Below are 12132 nucleotides of genomic sequence, written 5' to 3' on the forward strand. Positions count from 1 at the left end.
TCAAGAAGCATCCTAATGCATTGCAAACTTCAAACACATACATGCATATGCACAAGATGAAACTATTTGTTAAACAACCAAGAAATACTAATTCTTAGTGGGTTTTTTTGTAAGACATAATTGAGTGGAAAATAACTACTAGAAGTTGAAAAAAAAAAAAAGTCAAAAAAAACCTTTTGCAAACATTTTGACAACCCAACAACATGCATTTTCTGATTTATTCATGTAATTTCATCAATCTATTACGCTTCAAAATCTAGGCAAGAAAATTTATTAGCATTAATGACAGGGAGATGCAAATGTTGATACCTTTGCCAGTCCAGAAAAGTTGATAGGCAACACTTCAGGAGAGGCTTCCTGACCATTATGAGGAGTCACTCGCAATTTACCATCCTCCTCAAGTGAAATAGTTTTCTCAATGGTGTTGACAACCTGCAACTCAGGACCCACTGTATCTAGCATAACTTGAAAAACAAAAAATATCCTCAAACTCAAATCTTATTTTGCATACTGCTGTTCCATTTGCTTCTTTTGAAAATAAATGAAAGTACACAAACTTTATTCGAAACAAGTATCATTTAGAACAATCCAACTAAAAACTGAAGCCAAGAACCATCAGTTAAGTTGTGTTGCCCAATGCCTAAAGGCCAAAAACAGCATTGTACAACATATTCCAATTCAATTTTCTTTTCAGCAATCAAAAAGATCAGTTTCCTCTCTTCTTTCGTACAAAACATTTTCCATGCAAACAAATTGAGCATAAATGATTGTAGATCAAGAATGTAACAAACTTCAATTAATAAACACCCCATATATATAAACACATACAGCACAAAGCTTATTAGTGGTCTTCACAGCAGCCCTCAAGTTTTCCAAAGTCTCTTGGTGATACTCAGGATCCCCTAACGAAAAGTCGAATCGAGCCACTACAAACCACACATTCACAAATGATTACTCAAATCCCCCAAACTTCAAAGTAAAATCAAAGATATGCGACAATTGTAACACATAAATACAAATATTTACAGAGAAAATTTATAATACCAGACATTCCAGCTTTAAGGCAACCAGAGATGACCTCGACAGATCGAGACCTGGGGCCCAAAGTCCCAACGATCTTTGTCATTGCGGGGAAGAAATTCTGTGAAATCAATAAACATAGTACAAGTTCCAAATCAAAGTCACAATCATATATATATATATATATATACATACACAAAGATATATAGATCGACATTGAAATTGAGAAAAGAAAAAAATGGAACATACGGCTCTAGATGGCTCGAGAATGGAGGCCATCCTGATAGGCTCTTCGAGAAGCAAGTGATTGGCATGCATGTTTACAGATTGAAACTGTAAAACAACAAAGAAAAATCAAATTATCCCATTTCAATTAGCCATCATCCACATCACTTAAAAAACACACAACTGAACTCAAACTTACTGAGATTCGAACCGAACAGAGGATTGAACCACGGCCCAGATCGCAAAAAACCCTCTTCAAAATCAAAATCAAACCGCAAAATCATGACAAACCTCTTCAAAATCATCAATCAGGGCTCAAATCCCTCTCTCCGTACGGATGATCACCGCATTATATATATATATATAAACAGAGACAGAGAAAGACCGAGGGCAAAGGCTAGAGAGGGAGAGAGCGAGAAACAGAGAGAGAGAGACAGATAGAACGAGAGGATGCGGCGGCGGTGGCGCTAGCAGTGGCGTGCGACGTTGGTCTGAGATGAGGTGAGATTGGGTGAGGATCTTCTGAAAATGAGGAGTCCATTAGACAGAGGGCAATGGCGATTTCCGGCGGTGGCTATGTGCGATGGACGTGAGCAATGGTGGTGAGGGACTTCGGTGAGCTACATAGAGTGGGCATCGATTGAGAGAGAGAACACAGAGAGAGGGAGAGGGCAGACCAACATAGACATAGAGAGCGGGCTAGATACAGAAGAGATTAGGGGTTTTTTTTTTCTATTTTCCAGGTACAAAACGACGTCGTTTTATAAATGGTGACCAATTTTTTTTGTCGCAAAAAAAATTCAATTCCCTCCTGGACAGACTTTCAAATTTTGCTCCCAAACTTTTGGCGACCAAAAGACCAGATTAGTGGCAGAAAAGGTACCTTCGCCGACAAACTTCTTTAGTCGCCAAATCTTAATCAACGGCGACTAAAATATTTGTTGCTAAAAATACTCATTTCGCGATTAATTTATTTTTGGTCGACAAAATGTGACATTCGGCGACCAAATTTGTAGTTGGTCGCCAAAAGCATACCAATTTCTGCAACTAACTCATTTTTGGTCGCCAAAATGTGACCTTCTGCGACCAACTCATATTTGGTCGCCAAAAATATTGATCATTCGCGACTAATTAATATTTGGTCGCCAAATGTCATTACTGGGCATCCCAAGCCGCGGCTCACCAGAGCCCACCTTGGGATCACACCAGCAGTGAACTCAGCCACAAAGTCGACCAAAACTTGGTCTTTGATTGCTGTTCTAGGCCTGAATTCCAAGTCGTGTTGGCCAAGAACCACTGCCCATCTGGCTACTCTGTCTGTCAGATCTCCATGCTATAACAGGGACTTCAAGGGGTGCTCAGCCAGCACCACAATCTTGTGGGCTTGAAAGTAGTGATTCAACTTCTTGGAAGCCATCACTGGGCTAATGTTAACTTCTCCAATGGTAGGTACCTGGTTTCTGCGCTTGCAAGGGTCTTGCTCACATAGTATATTGCCTTCTGTTCCCCCTCCTCTTCGTGGATTACCACCTCACTGACAGCGTGGTTTGATACCGCCAAGTACAGGAATAGTTCTTCTCCAGGTACTGGATTTGACAACACTAGTGGGGTTGTCAAATACCTTTTCAAGTCGGCCAAGGCAACTTCACACTCTTCCGTCCACAAGAAATCTATTGCGTTTTTCAAAAAACTAAAAAACAGTTTGCACTTATCTGAACTTCGGCTAATGAACCTATTCAAGGCTGCTGCTCTTCCAGTCAACATCTGTGCTTGTTTGGCTGATGTCGGGCTTTTCAAGTCAATGATGGCCTTGATCTGATCTGGGCTTGCTTCAATGCCCCTTCTAGTGACCAAGTACCCTAGGAACTTACTGGATCCAACTCCAAATGCACATTTTGAAGCATTGACTCAGAGCCGATATGTTTTTAGGATGTCAAAAACTGTCTTCAAGTCGGCCAGATGGTTCCCAGCTTCTTTGGTCTTCACGATCATGTCATCAATGTAGACCTCTACTATCATCCCAATCAGATGCTTGAACATCTTGGTCACTAATCTCTGGTAGGTTGCTTCTGCATTCTTCAACCCGAAAGGCATGACTCTGTAACAATAGAGTCCTTTCAGGGTGATGAATGACGTCTTCTCTTCATCTGGGGCATGCATTGCTATCTGGTGGTAGCCTCTGTATGCATCCAGGAAACTTATTCTCCTATGCCTTGAAGTGGCATCTACTAATTGATCAATCTTGGGCAGTGGAAAACTGTCATTAGGGCAAGCCTTATTTAGGCTGGTAAAATCCATGCAGACCCTCCACTTGCCGTTCTTTTTCACTACCACTGTTTTGGATAGCTAGGTAGGGTAGTTTACCTCTCGGATGTCCTGGACCTCCAGCATCTTATCCACTTCTTCCTTTACTGCCTCCACATTGATCAATGTCGGCCTTCTTGCTTGCTGGATGACAAGCTTAGCCGACCTCTCCACATTAAGCCTATGACAAGTGACCTCGAGGTCAATGCCAGGCATTTTGTAGGGCGTCCAAGCAAATACTTCTATGTTTGCTCTCAAGAAAGTTTCCAACTCCTTTTCTTCCTCCTCGGCAAAGCCTGAGCTGAGAAGGAAGAAGCGCTCCTCATCACCTTCTTAGACCAGAATCTTCTTCAAAGCTTCCTCACTCTTGTCGGCTAATTATTTGCCAATGTTATCTAGGACCTCCATGTCCTTATCCTCGATTTCCACTGTCTCTACTTCCTCGTATGTTGTAGGTAGACTTCATTGTTGCCATGGAGCAATTTTTCACCTGCACCTGATCCCGTTTGACTTCCTCAATCCCATGTTCGGTTAGGAATCGTAACAGATGGTGCAGCGTTGAGGAAACAACCCCCATTGCGTGCAACCACGGTTTTCTCAAAATAACATTGTAAGGGGAGGGGGTATCAATCACTTTAAACTCCGTGCTTACCTTCTTGGTGCCTGCCTGCACATCTAAATTCATGGCTTCTAGAGGCCATGTCGGCATCTCGCTGAACTCGACCATGTGGCTATCGGATTGCTCCAGATCATTTGGATGAAGGCCAAACTCCTTGTAACATCTAACATACATGATGTCACAAGAGCTTCCTTGGTCAATCAATATGCACCTCACCTAGCATTGTCCACTCTTTAGAGTTACCACCAGGGCATCGTTGTGTAAATACTGCACTATAGCCAGGTCTACCTCAGTAAAAAAAAACCCATTGGTCCCTAATACTCATTTGTCCTAGGCTTCTTTTGCTGGACCTGATACATGTGCTGTAGGTGCCTTACTCTCTGGGTCTATAGCGATCCCGGGTTTACCTTTGTTGTATAGTGATCCGGACATGTGTCCGTGGATGTTGGTAGTTGTTTATTATCTTGTTTACATCCTTTCTTACTTTGTATTTGAGTTATAGGATGTGTTGAGCGGGTTTGTCACAGGTTGGTTGAGTTTAGAAACCAAAACTAGTTGCCCAGATTTTTGGCCTGTACGCTCGAGCGGAGGTTTTGGCGCTCGAGCGTAGATTACATCCATCCAGTATCTTGTTGTGCAGTGTTGTGAGCTCGAGCGTAGGGTTGGGAGCTCGAGCGGAGGCCTGGTTCTGCAAAAGTGCTGGGCGAGTGCATTCTGCGCTCGAGCGGGAGGTTGGCCGCTCGAGCGGAAGTCTGTGAGTGGCCGCTCGAGCGGGGTGTTTTACGCTCGAGCGGAGACCTGGGTTAAAGTCCCGAAATTGTGACTTTTCAAATCACTCTTTCACTTTCTCTTCTCTCTCTTACTTTTCCAAAATCACCATTGTTGAGCCTCTCACTCTAGACTCTACCTTCTCTCTAGGTTTTGATCTAGTAGGAGTGATTTACTCACCTTTGGCCTTTACAAAAAGGTTGTTGATCGTCGAGGGCTTCATTTTAATCTGAAAATCTCGGGTTTTGGAGCACGTTGGGTTTTGTCGTCTTCTCCTTTGGGACTCCGAATTTGAGGTAGGGATAACCTACTCCTCTCTATGGGTTTTGTCTTTAAATTTTTGGTATTTTGAGATGTTGGGCTTGGTTGGGTAATTTGTGAAAGTTTGGGGCTTTTGTGTAATTTTACAAAGGTTGGGGTTTTATTCATAATAAACCTAGATGCATGTTTGGCATGAAAAACAATGGAATGATTGGTGAATCATTGATGAAAATGGGACCTAAGGGTTAGAATGGTAATTATGGAAAATGGCCTAATTACATTGTTTAATTAATTGGGATAATTAATTGGTGAGAAATGAGGAAATGAAATGTTGATTGAATATCCATTTGTGCATTTATTTTTCTGTTTTAGAAATAACTGCTTTGGGCTATCGGTGGAGGATAGTCGAGATTGTTGTAGACAATGCATGATGATTAGGTAAATGGAAACTAATCAATGGAATGTGTCATGGAACTTGACGGTTGATTGAATACATTAATTGTGTGTATTGTGTGATTGTATATAGAACCAATGTGTTTATATACGTTATGTGTAGAGGAGGAGATAGGGGATGTACTCCGCGGTTTAGGGGAAGATAGGGGATGTACCTCTAAACCGGATAGGTATTGGGAGGAGATAGGGGATGAACTCCGTAGACAGAGCTCATATGCTTGTCTAGAGAAGTGAAGATAGAGCTCATATGCTTATCTTTGTGAAGTGTGGATATAGCTTGTATGCTTATCTGTGGATATTGTTGATATACATATCTGTTGTAGAGTATGGATACAGCTTGTATGCTTATCTGTGGATATTGTTGATATACATATCTGTTGAGAATGTGGGTATAGCTTTTATGCTTATCTGAATGTGAGATATAGTTTTTATACATATCTGTGGAAATGATGATAGAGCTAGCATGCTTATCTGTTGAAAAAGGGAAAATGAAAAGTAATTGGGACTTGTAAGTCGTTGACATAAATAAGTTATTTATGTGATTGTATCAGTGTTGACCAACTATCAATTGCTAATGTTTTAGTCATTGTCCATGGTTGGTTTAGTGTATTTCTACTGGGCTGTGGCTCACCCTATATGGGAATATCATTTTCAGGTACAGGAAGCATGCCACCTCCAAGGACATAGCTGGGAGGCTAGTGGCGGGCATAGTTTTGTCGTTTTACTTTTGATGTATTACATGTAATTTCAAGCCAAGGGCTTAATGTGTAAACGAGTTAGAACTCTTTGTTGTAACCAAGTGTTAACTTGGAAAGCTGTAAGCCCGTAGGGCATTTTGTTATGAGGTTAGCATGTAATACTTATGTAATGAAACTCAATGAAATAAAGGAATGTGGTTAGTTTATTGTTATTATTTTGAGGGCGTTACAACTTGGTATCAGAGCGTACCGGGTTCGAATACTTTGGGTACGTGGGAAGTGATTAGTATCACAATGGGTTTGTCTCGCTTGATAGAGACTTAGATGTAGTATCATATGCTATGTTCTTAAATGCTAACATGCTTATGTGACTATGTGGGTATGGGATTTAATTTCTAGGATGTTGATTGGATCCTTGAGTTTCTGGGAGTCTTGTTGGAAAGGCACTTGATCAATGCTGTTTCTAACCGGAACTCTAGTAACGTCTCGGGACTATCATTATCCGGAAATGAAATTCGTAAGTGCTTATGTGTTTATGTGCTTATGTGGAGTGAATTACACTTGTCCATGCATTAGGACGTGAGTGTTTAGTTTCGGCACATTTATGAATGTGCTAACGTTCTGTGTTGCCTTTATTAGGATGTCAGGACGAGGAAGAGGTGCTAGGCGTGGTAGACCTGCGAGGCAGGAAGTACCGTTACAGGGTGAGATTCCGGCAGTGCAGGAGGGAGTTGGGCAGGCCAATGTGGCCGAGCCAGTAGGTCAGCAGGCTATGGGTGCCTTGGCCAGAGAGATAGCAGGAGCTTTAGGTATTCTTAGAGCTGGGAATCAGGCAGCTGAGGCAGGGCCTTCCTTCTTGAAGAGGGAGTTCTTCCGGTGTAATCCGGACGAGTTTATCGGGGATCCTAAAGAGCCGCTTAAGGCAGATGAATGGCTCGAACAGATAACGAAGACGTTTGAGATGCTTGGCATCGAGGACGGAGCACTGAAAGTGACCTTGGCATCCTTCCAGCTGAAGGGAGATGCGGGTCAATGGTGGAAGTACGAGAAAGCTCGTGTTGGTGGTACTTGGGAGGCGTTTATAAATGCTTTTCAGGAGAGGTTTTTGTCTGCAGTAGCAAGGGAGAAGCTGAGGGATCAGTTTAGCCGGCTTAATCAGCAGGGCTTGTCAGTGGCCGAGTTTGAGGCTACTTTTACCAGTCTGTCCAGGTTTGCACCTGAACTGGTGGCGTCTGAGGAACGCCGTTGTTATGAGTTTGAGCGGAAGTTGAGGCGGGGCCTCAAGTTGAGAATTGGTGGGTCTTATATTCGAGAGTATAGACACCTAGTGGACGCTGCAGCTCATATGGAGCTTATGATGCAGGAGGAGGATGAGGGTCAGAGAGGCTCCAAGAGGAGCCAGGATAGTCAGGGTGATGGCAGGAGACAGAAGGGTTATAACCCTCAGCAGTCTCAGGGTGCAGTCTCTAGATCGACCTTTCCAGTGCCGAGTGTTGGCTCAGGGAGAGGTGGTCAGGGGGAATTCACTTGTTACAAGTGTGGTCAGCTGGGTCACAAGGTTTCTGTTTGCCCGCAGAAGGGTGGGGGTCAGAAAGCTGCTTCTTCTTCAGCTAGACCGCAGAGTCAGAATTTGGGCAGGGAGCAGCTCTTGACTTGTTATCAGTGTGGACAACCTGGGCACATGAAGAGGTTTTGCCCACAGTTGAGTGCCACTTCGGGAGCGTCTGGGTCTAGGCAGACGCAGGGTTTTCAGCCAGTTCAGTCTGTGCAGGCCTCGAGAGCCAATCCGGGAGCTTCGTCATCCCAGTCTGTGCAGCAGTCTTTTGCTCCGAGAGGTGAGCAGGTAGACCAGGGGCCTACGGGGCACGTGTATGCTGTTACCGCGCAGGATTTTGTACCAGCTCCATCAGTAGTGAGAGGTACTTTTCTGTTTTGCAACTCAGTTGCTAATGTGTTGATAGACACGGGTGCATCTCATTCTTTTGTATCTGCTGCATTTGCATCTGTTTTGGAATTGGAGTTAGCACAGTTAGCATCTCCTATTTGTGTGGTATCGCCTTTGGGTGGTGAGTTGATCCTGAAACAGGGTGTTAGAGGATGTGATATAGAGGTCGCCGATTATAGGCTTCCTTTTCCGTTTGTTGTCATGCCCATGAAGGGTTTTGATGTTATTTTGGGTATGGACTGGTTATCGTCATACCGGGCTGTTATTGATTGCTACCGCCAGAGGGTTACATTGTGTACCTTGAGCGGGGAGTGGTTCCATTTCTTGGGAGACCGGGTTGGTAGTGTTTTGCCACCGGGGTATGATTCGCGAGGGCGAAGTGAGCTTAGTAGTCTACTTGCCAGTTTTGAGAGTGGTGAGAGTGGTAAGACCCAGGTTGTGTTACCGAGGGTGGTTTGTGAGTATTCGGATGTCTTTCCCGAAGATCTTGTTAGTTTGCCACCTCACCGAGAAATAGAGTTCTCTATTGATCTAGTGCCTGGTACGGCGCCAATTTCTATGGCACCTTACCGTTTTGCTCCAGCAGAGTTGGTTGAGTTGAAAGTTCAGCTCCAGGAATTGCTCGATAAGGGCTTTGTTCGCCCTAGTGTTTCACCGTGGGGAGCACCGGCACTCTTTGTTAAAAAGAAAGATGGTGCCTTGAGATTGTGTATTGACTATCGGAAGTTGAATCGGGCTACGGTTAAGAATAAGTATCCTATGCCCCGTATAGATGATTTGTTTGACCAGTTGAAGGGTTCCCGTTGTTTCTCTAAGATAGACTTGAGATCGGGTTACCATCAGTTGAGGGTCAGGGAGGAAGATATTCCTAAGACGGCATTCCGTACGCGGTATGGCCATTACGAGTTTTTGGTGATGCCATTCGGACTTACCAATGCACCGGCAGTCTTTATGGACTTGATGAACCGGATTTTCCGGGAGTTCTTAGACCGATTTGTGGTTGTTTTCGTGGACGATATCCTTATCTATTCGTCTTCTGAGGAGGAGCACGAGGCACACTTGAGAGTGGTGCTTAAGTTACTTAGAGCCCATAGGCTGTATGCCAAGTTTGGGAAGTGTGAGTTCTGGTTGAGGGAAGTCAAGTTCTTAGGCCACGTGGTATCCGGGGAAGGGGTGTCTGTTGATACATCCAGGGTTGAGGCAGTGCAAGATTGGGCACAGCCTAAGAGTGTGTTTGAGATCCGCAGTTTTCTGGGATTAGCTGGGTATTACCGTCGGTTTGTGAAAGATTTCTCCAGGTTAGCGTCACCGTTGACTAGACTAACTCGGAAGGGAGTCAAGTTTGTGTGGAGTGAGACTTGTGAAAAGTCGTTCCAAGAGTTGAAAATTAGATTGACCACCGCTCCGGTGTTGATTATTCCGGAGAGAGGGTTGGGTTATGCAGTTTATTGTGATGCTTCACGAGAGGGTTTGGGTTGTGTGTTGATGCAAGAGGGGAAAGTGGTAGCTTATGGCTCACGTCAGTTGAAAATACACGAGAAAAATTACCCCACACACGACCTAGAGTTAGCAGCTGTGATCTTTGCCTTGAAAATCTGGAGGCACTACCTTTATGGTGAGAAGTTCGAGGTATTCTCGGATCACAAGAGTTTGAAGTATCTGTTTACACAGAGAGACTTGAATTTGAGGCAGAGGAGATGGATGGAGTTCATCGAGGATTATGATTTTGAGTTGCATTATCATCCGGGAAAGGCCAATGTTGTGGCCGATGCCCTTAGTAGAAAGACCATTAGTGATGTAGCTTGTATAGCCATCCGGGAATGGGAGATGTTGGTAGCACTTGGCGAGTTTGATTTGCTACTGGGCGAATCTGTCGAGGCTGCGGCCTTGTTTTCTGTTGTTGCGCAGCCTACACTTGTGATTAGAGTGTTAGAGGCACAGAGAGGTGACCTTGAGGTAGAATCCCTCCGAGAAAAGATCTCCAGTGGGAAAGTTGAGAAGGGTTTGACGGTGTATCCCGACCTGAGTGTGAGATACCGAAACCGTTTGTTTGTACCGGAGGCTTGCCGAGAGGAAGTACTCCGAGAGTTTCATCATTCGCGCCTTGCGGTGCATCCGGGAGGTACTAAGATGTATCAGGATTTGGGTCGCCAGTTTTGGTGGCGGAGTATGAAGAGAGATGTGGCTGTTTTCGTATCGAAGTGCCTTACTTGCCAGCAAGTGAAGGCCGAGCATCAGAGGCCAGCGGGTTTGTTGCAACCCTTGCTTATTGCCGAGTGGAAGTGGGAGCATGTCACTATGGACTTCGTTGTAGGTCTTCCGAGGACTCAGCGGGGTAGTGATGCTATTTGGGTGGTTGTAGACCGGTTGACTAAGTCAGCGCACTTTATTCCTATGCGCGTGAGAGATTCGGTGGATCATCTTGCCGACCTGTATATTCGGGACGTAGTGAGATTGCACGGGGTCCCAGTGACGATCGTCTCAGATAGAGATCCTCGTTTTACTGCTAGGTTGTGGCAGAGTTTGCAGAGTGCCTTGGGCACTAAGTTGACCTTTAGTACGGCTTATCATCCTCAGACTGACGGGCAGTCCGAGCGTACTATTCAGATCCTCGAGGATATGCTTCGGGGTTGTGTCCTGGACTTCAGTGGGACGTGGGAGAGGCACTTGCCATTGGTAGAGTTTGCCTACAACAACAGTTTTCAGTCTAGCATCGGTATGGCACCGTTTGAGGCCTTGTATGGCCGACCGTGTAGGTCTCCAGTTTGTTGGGCCGAGGTGGGTGATGCACCTTTGTTGGGTCCGGAGTTGGTTAGGGAGACGACGGAGAAAGTTGAGCTTATCCGTAGGAGGTTTGTTACAGCCCAGAGTCGACAAAAGAGTTATGCCGACCGTAGGAGGAGGCCTTTGGCGTTTGAGGTAGGTGATCATGTCTTTCTGAAGATATCACCTAGGCGAGGTCTGATGAGGTTTGGGAAGAGTGGGAAGTTATCCCCTCGGTTTATTGGTCCTTTTGAGATCCTTGAGAGGATTGGTGAGGTTGCTTATCGATTAGCCTTACCACCGCAGTTGTCCGGAGTGCATGACGTGTTTCATGTGAGTATGCTTCGGAAGTATGAGCCAGATCCATCACATGTGTTGGATTGGACTGATTTAGAGGTAGATGAGGATGCCTCGTATGAGGAGAGACCGGTACGGGTCTTGGATAGGCGGGATCAGATCCTGCGTGGCAAGACCATTCCTTTGGTAAAAGTCTTGTGGAAACATCACGGAGTGGAGGAAGCCACTTGGGAACGTGAGTTGGAAGTCCGAGAGAAATATCCGGACTTGTTTGTTGTTATGTAATCTTATATTTAAATTTTACATTTTGTTGAACTTAAGAGCTTGGATATATGTCTTAAGTTGTGAAACATTGAAAATGTTTTGGCTAGTGGAAGTATGTTTTGGAACTTGCCTCATATGGAAGTTGAAAGTGACATTATATGTGTTAAATATATTGTTGAAATTGGAAGGATAGTGCATAATGTTGATGCATGTTGAAAATACATATGTTGTTTACATATTGTGATATGTCTCTTGTTAAAGGGATGGGATGACCGGTAATGGGTCGAATTGTTGAATGTTAAAATGTAACATTGTTTAAAATGGAGGAAAACTTGTTTTTGAAAACTTGTGTTTAATTTCGGGGACGAAATTCTTTAAGGGGGGGAGGTTATAGCGATCCCGGGTTTACCTTTGTTGTATAGTGATCCGGACATGTGTCCGTGGATGTTGGTAGTTGTTTATTATCTTGTTTACATCCTTTCTTACTTTGTATTTGAGTTATAGGATGTGTTGAG

General features: G+C 44.3%; 1 long non-coding RNA gene across 1 annotated transcript; it reads right to left on the reverse strand.

Moving 5' to 3' along the window:
* Positions 1 to 835: 835 nt before the first annotated feature.
* On the reverse strand, positions 836 to 1681 carry LOC114266082 (uncharacterized). Its single transcript, XR_014345769.1, has 4 exons — positions 1445 to 1681; positions 1270 to 1353; positions 1045 to 1141; positions 836 to 926 (listed from the first exon to the last, which is right to left on the reverse strand). It is a non-coding gene; the product is annotated as an uncharacterized LOC114266082 (long non-coding RNA).
* Between the last annotated feature and the right edge of the window lie 10451 nt (positions 1682 to 12132).

Source organism: Camellia sinensis, chromosome 12, assembly GCF_055761805.1.
Source record: "Camellia sinensis isolate YWXY chromosome 12, ASM5576180v1, whole genome shotgun sequence".
Taxonomy (NCBI): Eukaryota; Viridiplantae; Streptophyta; class Magnoliopsida; order Ericales; family Theaceae; genus Camellia; species Camellia sinensis.